At 34.4% G+C, this 16763-nt stretch overlaps 1 protein-coding gene across 2 annotated transcripts in view; it reads right to left on the bottom strand.

The window, feature by feature from the left end:
- Window positions 1-16763, bottom strand: part of LOC140159095 (neuronal acetylcholine receptor subunit alpha-7-like) — a 133307-nt gene that overhangs the window by 21867 nt on the left and 94677 nt on the right. The window lies entirely within an intron of this gene.

Raw genomic sequence — 16763 nt, 5'->3', positions numbered from 1 at the left:
CTTACGGAAAACTACCCAATATGGTGGTATAGGTGACAAGAAATACAATTTTTTTTAACATTGCTGTAGTATGGTTGTGGTAACCTGCTACCTGTGGCTTAATTAAGTTTCAGTGAAATAATGTCGCAAGTTAAAAATACAAAATATAGCTCAACATTGAAAATAGAAGCATTTTAACCAGTTCCTTTTTTGATAGTTGTGGAGCACCAAGTTCATGAAGTCATAAAAGAAATCAGGAACCACTTATTCCCATTTTACATATCAACTTTATTTCCCTAACGTGTTAGCAACACATATCCAAAATTTTAACGAAATCCGTTGATAGTAAGCTTTCCAAAATGAAGTGAATTTAAATCATCAGTGATGTACCACCTTTTGGCTTCTACTTTTAAAAGCATGTAAGCTACGTTGATACCGATGCCACCAATAAAACGAGAAGATTTGCCCCTTCATTTTGCATACCACTTTGTCCAATTTTTTTTTGTAATTTCTTCAAAAATGCAAAAAATGCAAAAAAAAAATCAATGGGTGTAGTACCCCCTTAACAGTATTTCAGAAAGCGTTTATGTTAAAGGTGTTGGTTGTTAATCGATATTTGCGTCGTTGAATTCCTGCTTAACCTAAGCTGTATTTGTTTTACAAGTAGATGTACTATTAGCATGCACCGGTACTAAATTCAAATGATTAACATATGCAGGGGAGTATGGATTTTAAATGGAATAGCCCGTTGTTATAATCTACAACGTGGAAAAGTGCACAAGATTAATACAATCCACCGTGTTCTAATTTTCTTCCAAACTCTTTTTACAATTATGAATAAAAGTCTGTCATCGTATTCAAGAAACAAAAATGACAAAAATTCTATTTGAAGATTTAGGGATTCGTGATTCTATTAATAGCGCTTTTAAATATGTCGCTTAAAAGAAAAATATAGCTTTTCCATCTTTATATATTCCGTTACAATTTTACTGTTATGTAATTTTTCTTGGAAGATATTCATGTACAAATTCAAGTCAATTTACATGCAAGGAGATTATTTTGATTGAAGCATTTAAAGATAAAAACCGAGTGGAATAAAAAGGGAAAATGATAGGAATCAATTGAATGATGTTTTTCCACAGTTAGCGTAATTTCTACGTAAAATATTAATTTCCATTACAAAGAGGATTTTTCAGCTGTCAGTTAAAAATCTCGCTCGGGAATACATTTTTTTCAGATATTATTATATAATGTCAAATGTATAGTTTGACATTTCAGGTTACGCATTTGTGAGGAATAAAAAGAAAGAAAAACGTCTGGTATTGAACATTAACCGGTGTTTGCCGAGTACCGAGTAAAGATCGATTATTCCTAATGTGTCTTTAACAGTATTTCAGAAAGCGTTTAAGTTTAAGGTGTTGGTTGTTAATCGATATTTGCGTCGTTGAATTTCTGCTTAGCCTAAGCTGTATTTGTTTTATAAGTAGATGTACTATTAGCATGCAGCAGTACTAAATACAAATGATTAACATATGTATGCACCAAGTTAGAATGATGAACAGTGGTATAGAATATTTTATAGCTATGCAAACTATTCTTCAAATGTCATTTAAAATTTCAAATAACTGCACAATATGCTGGGACAGATGATAATGAACTTTTCTCGTGTTTTTAATCAGTCAAGATATTGTTTAATCTCGCTTGTATATAGCCTATATATTACGACAGATTAATTTTACAGACCATTGCAAGACACAGGCTATGATAATCAACGATCAGAAAAACCGCACTATTTAATTCTCTCAATTTGGCACCAATCTATGCACGATAGACTGTACTATGGCTCTAAGGAAGCGGTTTTTTAATTGATGTATTAAATATGACGTTGTCGAATTAACTGTAAAAGATTAAGCAGTTGACGTAAAGTACAACAGATTGTTTTAATGGGCTTTTTCAGTTGAAATCATACACCCCTATGGAAGACTTGACCATAATCATCCACACAGAGAGTGTGGACTTCAAATAGGGTTACCTGAACATGCTGAATGGGTGACTCCATTTTAAATTCACACCCTCTATGTGGAAAGATTAAGGTCATGTCTTCAATAGGGGAGTATGGATTTTAAATGGAATAGCCCGTTGTTATAATCTACAGCGTGGAAAAGTGCAAAAGATTAATACAATCCACCGTGTTCTAATTTTCTTCCAAACTCTTTTTACAATTATGAATAAAAGTCTGTCATCGTAAGAAACATAAATTACAAATATCCTATTTGGAGATTTACAGATTTGCGATTCTATTAATAGCTTTTTTAAATATGTCGCTTAAAAAAGAAATATAGCTTTTCTATCTTTATATATTCCGTTATAATTTCACTGTTATGTAATTTTTTTGGAAGATATTCATGTACAAATTCCAGTCAATTTACATGCAAGGAGATTCTTTTGATTGAAGCATTTAAAGATAAAAACCGAGTGGAATAAAAAGGGAAAATGATAGGAATCAATGAATGATGTTTTTCCACAGTTAGCGTAATTTCTACGTAAAATATTAATTTCCATTACAAAGAGGATTTTTCAGCTGTCAGTTAAAAATCTCGCTCTGGAATACATTTTTTTCCAGATATTACTATATAATGTCAAATGTATAGTTTGACATTTCAGGATATACATTTGTGAGGAATAAAAAGAAAGAAAAACGTCTGGTATTGAACATTAACCGGTGTTTGCCGAGTACCGGTAAAGATCGATTATTCCTAATGTGTTTTTAACAGTATTTCAGAAAGCGTTTAAGTTAAAGGTGTTGGTTGTTATTCGATATTTGCGTCGTTGAATTTCTGCTTAGCCTAAGCTGTATTACAAGTAGATGTATTATTAGCAGTGGTACTGAGTTCAAATGATTAAAATGTGCATGCACCCCGTAAGAATGACGAACTGTGGTATAGAATATTTTGTAGATATGCAAACAATTTCTAAAATGTCATTTCGAATTTCGAATAACTGCAAAATATGCTTGGACAGATGATAATGTACTTTTCTCGTGTTTTTAATCAGTCAAGATATTGTTTAATCTCGCTTGTATGTAGGTTATATATTACGACAGATTAAGTTTACAGACCATTGCAAGACACAGGCTATGATAATCAACGATCAGAAAAACCGCACTAGTTAACCCTCTCAATTTGGCACCAATCTATGCACGGTATGCTGTACTATGGTTCTAAGGAAGCGGTTTTTAATTGATGTATTAAATATGACGTTGTTGAATTAACTGTAAAAGATTACGCAATTGACGTACGTACAAGTACAACAAATTGTTTTAATGGCCTTTTCCAGTTGAAATCATATACCCTATGGAAGACTTGACCTTAATCATCCACACAGGGAGTGCGGATTTCAAATGGGGTTACCTGAATGGTAATGGTATGTGGAAAGATTAAGGTCATGTCTTCAATAGGGGAGAATGGATTTTAAATGGAATAGCCCGTTGTTGTAATCTTCAGCGTGGAAAAGTGCAAAAGATTAATACAATCCACCGTGTTCTAATTTTCTTATAAACTCTTTTTACAATTACGAATAAAAGTCTGTCATCGTAAGATACATAAATTACAAATATCCTATTTGGAGATTTACAGATTTGCGATTCTATTAATAGCGCTTTTAAATATGTCGCTTAAAAGAGAAATATGGTCTTTCTATCTTTATATATTCCATTATAACTTTACAGTTATGTAATTTTTCTTAGAAGATATTCATGTACAAATTCAAGTCAATTTACATTCAAGGAGATTCTTTTGATTGAAGCATGTAAAGATAAAAACCGAGTGGAATAAAAAGGGAAAATGATAGGAATCAATGAATGATGTTTTTCTACAGTTAGCGTAATTTCTACGTAAAATATTAATTTCTATTACAAAGAGGATTTTTCAGCTGTCAGTTAAAAATCTCGCTCGGGAATACAATTTTTTCCAGATATTATTATATAATGTCAAAGGTATAGTTTGACATTTCAGGTTATGCATTTGTGAGGAATAAAAACGTCTGATATTGAACATTAACCGGTGTTTGCCAAGTACCGAGTAAAGATCGATTATTCCTAATGTGTCTTTAACAGTATTTCAGAAAGCGTTTAAGTTAAAGGTGTTGGTTGTTAATCGATATTTGCGTCGTTGAATTTCTGCTTAGCCTAAGCTGTATTTGTTTTACAAGTAGATGTACTATTAGCATGCAGCGGTACCAAATTCAAATGATTAACATATCCCTTTAAGAATGACGAACAGTTTTGTAGATGCAAACTATTCTTTAAGGGCTCGGATAGCGACGTTTGCCCAGTATTTTTGTGGGACCTGAAAGCACATCAAACACGCCAAATTGCATTCTGAATACAAGGAATGTCCTGATATTAGATATATCAATTTGGAATTTTTGAATTTCGCGAAATAAAACAAATTTTATGGCAAATTATTAGAAACTGATATTTTGACATTTAACAGCCTTCGAAGTAAACTTTATAAATCTAATGATATGTACTTAAAGTATATGTAGCTGGGAGGGAAAGCCGACCATCATCTGAAAATGTGAACCTTTTTTCATTGAAGATATACATTTTCCTTCCCAAAAGACATCAATTATTCAGTGAGTTTTGGTGAAAGACCCCTTTTGTCCCCTCCTATAAAATCAAGTGCACAAATACGACAGTTATTGTACCAGAAATGTCAATTGGAAGTCAAAAAGTCACATTTTGTTATCAAGAAATACGAAAAAAATAAGAAAATAATTTGATACCACTTTGGACACTAGAAGAGGTGAATTTGATATCCCTAGCGGACTAGAAGAGACTTTTTAAACATGATATCCGAGAGCGTTCTCAGAGAGCGTCATGTTTTGGACTTTTCAAGCAATGTCAGAAGGATAAAATAAAAACCCATTGTTGTACAATTTCTTCCAAAAGATGCAATCTGCTTTTGTAAAATCAAACAAACAAGTGACATTGATTTACACCGATACTATACAATATATATATGGTACATATTTTTTTTTCATTTTTCTGTACGTTCATAGCCACGCCGGGCGTTTTGTGCATTAGCAGGCAAGACATTGACGAGGCAATAGCCTCTGTGGCAGTTGAGATTGGATTTAGAATATCCTCTCTGTTGATCCAACTCGAGGCTAACAGTAAAATTGTTCACGTGACTTTTGGGGAGTGGCCTTCTTTTTCTTATTCTTTAGCTTCAATTATGTTTCTTTCTTTTCTTTCGATATAGACCAGCATATTAATATAGGCTTTTTAGCCTGGCTAGAGCATTTTGGTTGCCCCTGGTCTCATCAGGACCCAAGTGTGTCAAGCAACCGTTTAAACAAACTTGAGAGTTGAATTGATATGTTTTGGTATTCAGTCATATACAAAAACAATAAGTAAGTATGTTTAAATTACAAATCCACAGTGACATGGGAACAAATGAAGATTTTCAATTTTGATTTTCGCAATTGTCAAAAACAAAGATACGGGGGGAAACATAACGCTTTCAATTTTGACTCCCAATATGTCTTATTAACGAATACTCGTATAATTGCTGTTCTTTAAACAGGTGTAAAATCTGAATTGTCAAACGGCAAGAAATTAGAACAACAAACAAGTTCACTAAAGTAGAACACCAAATTAAATTGCAAGATGTTGAAATATTCTATTTTCCACCTGGTTTTTAAGTCTCGGAACTTTTGACACTTTTAGTCTCCAGTCTGCCGCGGGATTCCATAAGAGAGTTCAAATACAAATATGAATTGTAAATAGATGGGGAATTGTGTCAATTTTACTATGAGCAGTGACACTGGCCTATACTTTTTATTGCAATTGATATGTACACTGGCTACAGGGTAAAATATTTATTTCTTCCCATCGGATTTTCACATTTCAAAGGACCTACTTTTCTACATAACACCATTTTTTCTTTTAGTTTAGGATACACAAGGCTGTTGACTATAATAATGAACCTAACAGCTGTTGATTACAGTTCAAGATAATAATGTAGAAGCTTACCAAATTTTGTGTAAATATTAAGGGTACTACACCCCTCGATAATTTGTGTCTATTTTTTGCATTTTTCTCAAAACTAATAACACAGTGGTAACAAAAGTTATGTATATTATAGGGGCAAGGAATCCAATTACTACACTGGAATTTCAGTGACCCAAGACAAGCGGTTCGTTATTTATGATAAGAAATAAGGTACCGCAAAGATGTACCTCATTTCCTATCATATATACTGAACCGCTTGTCTTGAATCACTGAAATTTCAGTGTAGCAATTGGATTCATTGCCCCAATAATATACGTAACTTTTGTTACCAGTGTATCTTTATTTTTTGAGAAAAATGGAAAAATAGTCACAAATTTACCACAGGGGTGTAGTACCCCCTTAAGGTTGTCATATATTAATTCATATACCAGCTACCTTCGACTATATTTATAAATACGTATTTATAAATACGCACGTGACCCATGGGCACGACATACCAAGACCAGCAAGCGTAACAAAAACCTCATGCCATTGAAAAGGATAGGAACTCTTTAGATAAATATCATCAAATTTAAGTATTAATTGAATAGCAAAATTATTACACATGGGGGGATTCCGAATTTGTAATTATGTTATCAAAAACAACATTTTGAAAGTAGGCCTATTTGGAGACGGAAATAAATATTTATCGACGGAAACGTTTGCAATATAATCACAACGTAGAACAAAGTAGACAATGTTGCTGCACAGTCTCGCGTTGTTAACCGCCTTTGCATTCAAATGTACAAGACGACCATCCGCTATGTAGAAGGTGACTTCGAGACTTACTGTCTACAACCTGTTATGGTAGCGCGGAGGTGGTCATGTCACGTATTTATAAATATAGTCGAAGCACACTGTATACCGGTGGCAAACAGGGTTGTGTACATTTAACAGTGTAGAATGGTTTGTTATACGTAGTTGACAATAACAATTATTGTAATACACAGCAAAAATTGTGATTAGCAATTAAATATTTTTAATCGCTATTAGTTTGTAAACTTTTTTAAATGCTTAACATTATTTAAGTATTAATGGATAGTGTCAAGCAAATTTCACATTGAATAGTCGTCGTTAACCCAGCCCTACAGAGTAGCGTAGCCATGATTTTAGTGTGAGGGGACAAAGCTAAATTTTCGTCCACATTTGTCAATATAATTTGGTCCATAATTAGTCATTTTAAAGATACTTTACTCTTTGGTGTCTCCATTTTATTTTCTGGGGGCAGTTTCCCCGCCCGGCTACGCCCCTGTCCCTACAGCCATAACCGGGCTAACTAACCTGACAATCCAAACCTAACTATAATTCTAACAACTTACTAAATCGGAAGTGATTCTAAAATCTTGCTTCGAAAGAAGAAACATTTTCAAAATTGTATCCACCAAAACGAAAAATACGTTTCAATATTATTACCCAACATGATATAATAAGTCACCGACTTGTAACCGCGTGTAATTAGGAAATATCATGGTAACATCGCATCCAGCGACTTAACACTTATTTTCATTAGGTTGATGTCCTTAAGCATTCAGTAAGTCAAAGCTCGTGCAAATTTGCACACTCCGCCCAACTGTCAACTATAATCATGACGATTGTTACGTCGTTTGGAGCTATAATACTGTCCGACTTGTCACAAAAAACATGCATCTCACTGTCGCTCAGAGGATTACCTGGCGGGCTGCGAGAATTCCCATGAAAGAATTATATTAATAGTTGTTTGTTATGTATCTGCATGTAGAGTGGTTTGGGAGTAAGGTAACTGAAAGGATACTTACTAGACACTGTGTTGAAATGAATTTGTTATTTATAAGTTCTACACCATAAACACATTTTAACGCTACAAAACATTAAAGCGGTATTTAGTTTGTCATGTTTTGGCGCAGCCGGATCTGTTAAATTGACGTTAATTGTATTCAACGAATTGACTCATTGTACATCCTAACCCACACATACGCACCTAACACACCCCTTAAGTCGGATGCGTCCACCCCCACTTCCAGTCACAACACACACGCAGTAACTATATAACACGGCGTGGTCTTAACAATAATGGCCGTGAAACAGAACCTAAAAAGCAAATATGAGACCAACGTAGATTTTCCTGACCTCAGATATCCTTGTAAATAGATGAATTCTGAATCATCACCGGAAAAAAACATAGCTATATCTTACTTGTGTGGTTCGTGGTGATTCGCACACTGACACACACACCCCAAACCACCCCACATCCCTACGCACACTCCCACCCCACACACCCCAATTTTACACCCCTACTACATAACACTATATAACATAGCCACTCCCACCTCACATCACCCTTAAATACCAGCATATGCATAAACTCTCACACACTGCTTACGTACACCCCATACACACACACCCCATCCTAGTCCACCACTGCCACACATATCTTACTCCGTCTATTTTTGTCATTTTTTAACATGCAAGACGAATTTTCTTCTCATTTCCAATTCACGCAATACTTTAACTTTTCTTTTCTTTCTTCGCTCTTTCTAGATTTCCTGTGTGTTTGATACTTAAGAACGCTTAAATCTCAATGCCAGTTCAAATTAATTTTGGATCATTTTACAGCCCCGTCAGTATTTCCGTATCTTCAAGACCGCCTTAGAAAGAACAGTCTTATGAATAAATCATCAACTTGGTTAAGGGTACGCTGAGTTAAAGATTTTTTTAGAATGGTTATTTCTACACGGTTCTTTTGCTTTAAACAATTTCATCTGGGACGATACGATTCGATTTTTCCGAATCAAGGACACAGAATGCGCACAATGTATTCCCCGCTTTATGTTGTGCAATTGCATATATCGATGGATGAGAACCAGAAAGCCTTAACTCACAATGTGTTACATTGTGAGTTACGGTTTCTGGTTCTCAAACCACGATATACGCCCTGTATAATGAAAAGAGTTGATTGGTTCTTAATTTTGCCCGTTAAGTGAATTACATCCATCAAAGTTGATACGAATCAATTTGGAATCAAGAAGATAAGTTGGGAAAGGTGCAATGATTATAATGTAACCCGGGGCAATGAATTTATGGGAAGACAGGCATTTTTGGCGTGCCCAAAGGCAAAGGGTGGATCATTGGCATAAAGTTTGGAGCATTATTTTCTATGCACAGATGGCTCACTAAAAAGTAAAACGAGTTAATCTGAGTAAACGAGTACAAAAGCGTCGGAAGGCTCCCATCACATAATTACACATTAAGGTTTGAAATTTGGGTTCTCCAAAATTTGGTACGTGCAAAATATGTGCAGAAAACGATATGTTGGCACTCAAGGCAAGACTTTTTGTGGTAAATAGCCAAGCGAATTTTGGCAGACCATATCAAAAAGGAAATTCAATTCCGTACATTCCACATTATATATAGCATACATGTATAACATAAAACTAAAATAAATAAAACTGAAACTGAAACATGCATAATGTCCTCGCTTATTTCACACAATCATAACAAAATAACGGAAATAGTGATATAATGACGTAAGAACTGACGTCGATTATCGAATTATTGAAAGCTATAGCAGACACGATGGTGATGAGCTATAAAGTGTTTAATCTATACAATGTTTTTGTTTTAACACCAAAGGCCTTTGCGTGCCATCATGAGAATGGCTATGTATTATTCCTGTTTAGTTACGGCAGACATGTTTGTTTTGTATCCTCTTATAATTATTTTGAGAAAATACACTTGTTTAAATTATAAAATAGTGATTAATGAACAGAGTATCATATTTAAAATTGTAATTGGAACTGACTTTAAGTGTTTAATCGAATACTACTTGGCTTATGGTCATAATATTCCTTCCCTTACAAAAATAGTAGAGATACATTTGCTTTTGTAGTTTAATGTCGATACCTGCCTCCGTTTAAAAAAAATCTTTTTGCATAATTTAGATATGTTAGACGAATACCGAGCAATGGTAATACACAATTCAAAACAAAATTCTGCTGACTTAAAAATACTTATGCTCATTTTATGATAATTTAATCTTTTGATCACAGCATTACTGAATATTACTTTTAGTTAAGAATCGATGACGTCATCAAGGTCAAGATTAATGCTGATTGGGTAAGTCATATCTTGGTTCACTATTTTAAATGGCAAGGACGTATTTTGTCTCACAGCAAAGTGACTTATATAACTGTGTTTACAATAACTTGAAACGAAAATGAATGATAAGTCGGTGGCAAAATATAGAGAAACCTATGTTATTTATATAAATACCCAAAAAGAATTATGAATGGTCATAACTTTGAGCATGGGTAATTATAGTATGTATATCTACCTCGAGTCACCGACACTAGCTTTGAAGTTCAGCGTGTGCTGCGTTGGCTTAGCATAGTTTCTTGCATGTATACATATGCAGCACGTTGATCGCGCGCGTAAACATATGTACAAGCACCAAGTAACACTAAACTAACGCAGAACAGAACTTCAAAGCTAGTGCCGGTGACTCGAAGTAGATATACAGACTATAACATCAATATGATTTATATGAACGTAAGGAAATATTGTTAGCTGTAGTATTATATCAACATTTATGTAAAAACAAATCAGAATGATCGACTGCAGACGACAAGTTTCAAATTTTGTTTAAATTTGTCAAACATTTCAAAATTGTAAATTTTCATGACTATATTTGGAATCAGCATGACAAATGCATTAAAATGAGTACAAACAAGCCTATTATTGGTTCAGTGGTTCTTAAGATAGATCTTGGTATTTTGAGAAAATATCTAGAACTTGGACTTTTTATGTTGAAGCCTATGGTTAAGATGCAGAGCATTAATGATTGAATGATATTTTATGCGATTTCAAACAGATTACGTGGTGTGAATTGCATAGCCCAGCGCGTGTCGTCGATCAGTAAGAACAGAGAAGATGAAAATATCTTTCATGGTAAGAGCCAGCACTGACTGCGGTCTTTTCAATTTGCAGAGCATTATGCGTGGTTGATACTCATTATCAGGTGTCCTTTGATGCTGAAAATTATTTGAATCGCACTAAATTTCATTCAATCGGTAATTTCTGTATTATTCCGATTTCCTTTTAAACAAGTGTGGTGTTATACTGCAGTTAACGAAATTCTCCACACGCTCATATCAATTTTATTGCTTTTAGTTAATTGTGCTCACTGCCTCTTAAACGATCTACTCATTTTTAAATAGAAAATTCCCAAAATTGACAAGGCAACCTACTCGCTGTAGAAGTGACGTAATAATCGGATTAACTAACATAGCAATAGATTAATACAATTTTTGATTATATCGCCCTGCACTACAACGTTCACGCGGTACCTAAGCATTGAACCATATCATGCTGATCTATCGCACCTGTAAGATTAGTATCTTTGAAAAGAGCGGTATTATATTCAATCTATGATTGCAGACATACACAGGTGACGAGTGCAACCTGCTTGTAGTGTAGGGCGATATAATTGTATTCATCTATTGATGTGGTAGTAAATCCCTATTACGTCACTTCTACGGCGAATTCCGATGGTGATTTAGCAGATTTCTATTCAAAATGACATGTCGAGGTCATTCACAGAGATCATTCACTAAACTCGGTTGAATTCTCTTTTTCCATGATTGAATGCAGCATAATAGGTGATAGATAGTTAAAAACAGTAGTCTCGCTTAGCTACACGGATTGCCTTTTTTTAAATATACAATGGATTCTTGTTAAAAATGACCCTTTTTAGTTTATCTTATCCGAGGGGATATAATAGAGCTTTTTCAAAATGAAATGGTTAATCTTGTCAAATAATGGGTTGGAGATCTTGTCAAATTAAAATAGTTACTTGTTAAAATAAAACGGAAACTATTCATTTTGATAAGATTGTCACTTCTTCATTAAAGTGATAATGTACCAAATAAAAATGAGCAATATAGCTCATCAAAACGAATTTTTATGGGATCAAAATTAAATGAGTAGGGATTATATTCAGAAAAATGAATAGTGTGAAATTAGAGTGTAGCAAAGACTTTCTGAGTTTTTTATGTGTTTTGAACGTTTTACAAGTGTACTATTTTTTACTATTAGACACCTTAGAATTAAACCATAGTGATTGAACATATTTTAAATGAAATCCTGGGGGGAAATCTCCTGTTGGAAAAATCAAAACCTTAAAATAAATATGACAGTCTTCGGTTGAACACATCTCCCCATAAATTATATTCTAGCTACGAGTCTACTCGATAGCCCCTTGAGTGACGTAGACAACGGCCGTAGGTCAAACTCGTTTTCTTAGCCTTAACGAATCTTTAAAAGTTTCCGGTTTGTTCAGCGGTCTCGATTTCTTAACTGTTCATTTACAATTCACCAATTTGAAAATGTCAAGCTTTGTCTCGCAACTCTACTGCATACACTATCAAAACGGTTACTAGTATTTAAATTCTTACACAGTGATGTTTACTTTTATATAGCAACTGTTGATTAAAATAAATTGTGTAAAATTTTACCTAAATTTTGTGTAAACATTGAAAAGATGAGTCAAATTTGAAATAAGTTGTCTAATTATTCTATAAACAACAATCTTATAAACTTGTGTGAAATTTGTTGAGACATTTGAGGTTTTTAGGTCCGATGCACGTGAATAATGAGCAGAGTGAAATATTGCTTCCTTGCCCTCACTCTCCCTCCTCTCCCCTTCAAGTCCAAGCAATATTTATGTAGACTGTTGTCCAATCATCTGCCACTCCATTCAAAACTCAACATTGTTGAAAGCAAAATAAGAATGAGAATGCGTGAAATGCATACATTGTTCCAATCTCTAATTTTTGCGCATGATAGGTTCATAATTAACAGTGTAGTCTTTCCATTTTACTACTACTACTACAGACTATACTAGCTAGAAACATTCAAAATTCTTGTTTCGTATTGAGAGTTTGTGGTTTGACAAGGGTTTTACATCAAATAGACAATTTTGGTTAAGCCTAGCGTACAAATTATGCATACGTGTCCAATAATATTGAATGAATTTTGAAAAACACCTTACAGCGTACATAAAATTTACTTCGTGAGAGCAACCTGCTCCGAACCTGCAGTAGATATATGTCATTCACACACTTTTTATGTCAACACATTTTAAATGTTGTACCACACGAATCCTACATAACCCCTACCAAAATGCACTTAATCCAGAGTGACACTCGAAGTTATAACAGGAATGTCGAAAGTTGCTCAACACATTATTAATGGTGTTAATCTTGTTGCTGGAACCCTAGGCATGATTCGATGGATGTGCCGACGCTCGACAATCATTTCATTAATGATTGGAAGTCGTGAATGCACATCAAGTGATGAACTCGGAGGTATCTTAGAGACTATATTTTAGAGGTCATGTACTTCTACTTTTCGGTACGACGAATATTAACAAGTAGTTGTATGTTATTCAAGTTGCGTATGTGGGTGTGGGTAGGTGTCTTTTCAGATTTTATTTAGTGTGTTCAGCTTAAAGGCACATTCAGTGATCCTAGCAAAAGTGTAAAAAATTTGCTAAAAGTGAAGGATAATTCATTCAAATTGTCATTAGGTATTATTGCAATGACAAATTTAGTAAACAATGAGGGAAACAACAGTATTGACAAAGTTGAAGCCCCATTCAAATTCGTCCATAGTTCATTTCTCTACTTTTAAGTATAGAGACATTAGAATTTCATGTAAAATGTCCAATTTTTGCCTTTAATACATGGCTTTCGATTTAATCACGTGCAAGCAATGTTAGCACATCTTGGCTACTATCAAATGTGCAACGAATTGAATATTGATGATTCTTATGATTTTCCGAATGAGCAAATCATTGCATGCACTTTTAAGCACGATTTCATATGATTAATAATACAGGCAGTCAGTGTATATAACATGATGGAGGGTCTCTTGTGTTGAATGAAAGAAAACTATTGTACACTTTCCAGGATTTGTTTCTCTGCTAAGTAGTATGTTCCTGGAACATCATTGAATAATGTTCTTTTATCACTTCCCTGAACACTGTAATGGATATTACGTTTTTCCAAGTTGAGATTGTTATAGAATGGCCAGCCACACGCACACACACCCACAAATACACCATAAGCTCATAAAATCACAATCGCCCACCCCACTCTTGGTGATGATAAGCACCACCACCGCAAACAATATCACCATAAACACATCTCACCCACCCTACTCCCATACCCACCCAAGCCAACCGCATACCCTACACACACCACCAACCGCCACACACCTCACCGCACACCACCCTCGTACTTCACCCCAACAAACAAATGGAGCTTAATGATAAAGGGACCATAACAATTGCATTACAATCCATATTTTGTATGCATTATCTAAGGCAATATAATAAAGGATGAAAACCACAACATGAAAATCACGATTATAATCACAATTTTACCTGTTAACATCACATATTCAACAGTATTCAACTTTAGTAAATCAGAAGGATGTTAAACTATATGCGCAAATTTCACACAAAATGCTTGTGGTATACCGTAGTGTACTCCCGAAATTGATTTATTTGCTGGGCCTCTTGACTCGAGTATAGAGTTGCCCAAAATTAATAAGGAGATATGTTTTGATGTTCCGTGTGGTCGAGTTATGTCAGATAACCTTACCAGGCAAATTTGAGAATTTTGCACGACTATATTTTACGGCAGAATAGCTTGATTAAAAATCCACTCAACCTTAACATCATAATAATTTACAGTCACACTCAGAGCTAATAAATTCCGAGACAGAGCGAGGATTATACGTATTAATGAAAATAAGTAGAAGGTACAATTGCGAAGCTTCAGCTCTTTTATATGTTGGGCTGATAAGAAACAGGTCTATATATTCTATCTAAAACTTGCTACTAGTAAATAAAAATGCTAAACAACTGGTTTTTTTTATAATGCAGGATATGAAGATTTTCTTCAAAAATAAAATTGTCAAGAAACGGGTAACTCTTGCAATAAAATAGGTTCTCCTGGGTATTCTTGTATTGAAAACCAGGTTTTAATAATGTAATTCTTCAGGGAAAACAATGTATATTTTCAATGTATGATACAATAAAGAAGTTGCAAAAACATGTGTAAATTTATAATCTCTTATATCAATAAAATGTATGTGCAATATAGTATTTATATTGTATACCGTTCCCACAAAACCGCGGAACATGCCAAAATTTAAGGGGTACTACACCTGTCCAATTTTATGCATATTTTTGCATTTTTCTCAAAAATTATAGCGCATTGGTGACAAGTAAGATTTGTATATTATAGGGGCAAGGACTACAACTACGGCACTGGAAATTTTATTTCAGCACATACAACAGTTGTGGAGTTACAGTCAACAGTGAGGGAAACCAGTATTTGATCAATAAATCAATAACTACTTGCCTTGAGTTGCTGAATTTTCAGTGCAGTAGTTGTAGTCCTTGCCCCTATAATAAACATATCTTACTTGTCAACAATGCGCTAAAATTTTTGAGAAAAATGCAAAAATAGGCACAAAATTGGCCAGGGGTGTAGTACCACCTTAAATGGTTGAGATTGTCATAAATTATATCATTGTTGTATAAAACATGGATTAGACACCAATGTTGTTTTGGTATACCATGTGTATTTTGTAAACAATATGGTACAAGTTGTCATGGAGTTTTTCAATGCACTTATGATATAAGAAATAACAGCAATAATATTTTCCTAAATACGAAGTACTGAATATGGATTAACAAAAATCAATTGGTAATTTTTCTGAAATGCTTTTGTACGTTGATATACAGCGGGTACCAAAACCGATGGATCAATTTTAAAACTCAATTTTAAAAATAGTTCTCATCTTTACGTATGTATCTTATGAAGGTCTTAACACATTACATGTTCCAGGTTTTGTAGGAACGAGTGCGGGTCAAATGTGACCGGCTACCACGAAATGAGCGTAAAGGCGCAAGTTGGCAGTTTTGAGACATCCTGGCTGCTGAGTTGATGTTCTTTGTTTGCCACGCACCTGTACAAGCCAGTAGTATGTCCTCCGAGAATGGCCCATTGTGCCCCATTCACCAAAGACATTCAGACATACTATTGGTTTGAACAGGTGCATGTGAAACAAAGAACATCAACTCAGCAGCCAGGACGTCTCGAAACTACCAACTTGCGACTTTCCGCTCATTAAGTGGTAGCAGGTCACAAATATCCTTATTTGTAACATGATCTATTTGTTTGTATCGATGTGAGATCGTTTTATGTAGACTAAAAGCACAGAGTAACTTTGTCCATTAGTATGCCCATTAATAACTCCATTGACCATGTTGACATGAAACATAAAAGGCGCTAAGAATATTTTGTTTTCATGACAAACGTAAAAGCACTTGGAAGGGAAATGTATATGATTATATAAAAATATGTGCGCACAGTTTACTAATCTGCAGCGCACAAATTATCATTGTGACCGTACAGCACGAATGAGCCGTAAAATTCATAATTGTATTCTGAGTTACAGTGTAAAATGGGCATGAAGGTCGTATTCATAGGTACCTTAATTTGGTGCTACGTGTACCTCATTTAATGTGATACACGTAGCACCTAATTGAAATATCTATGAATATTACCTTCATGTCCATTTTACACTGTAACTCAGAATACAATTGAGGACATTTACGGCTCATTCGTGCTGTACGGTCACATTTGTGCAAACAGATACTAATCCGTTCAAACAATTTACT

This window comes from Amphiura filiformis, chromosome 8, assembly GCF_039555335.1.
Source record: "Amphiura filiformis chromosome 8, Afil_fr2py, whole genome shotgun sequence".
In the NCBI taxonomy this organism is placed as follows: Eukaryota; Metazoa; Echinodermata; class Ophiuroidea; order Amphilepidida; family Amphiuridae; genus Amphiura; species Amphiura filiformis.
This window is presented reverse-complemented; position numbering and strand designations above follow the sequence as displayed.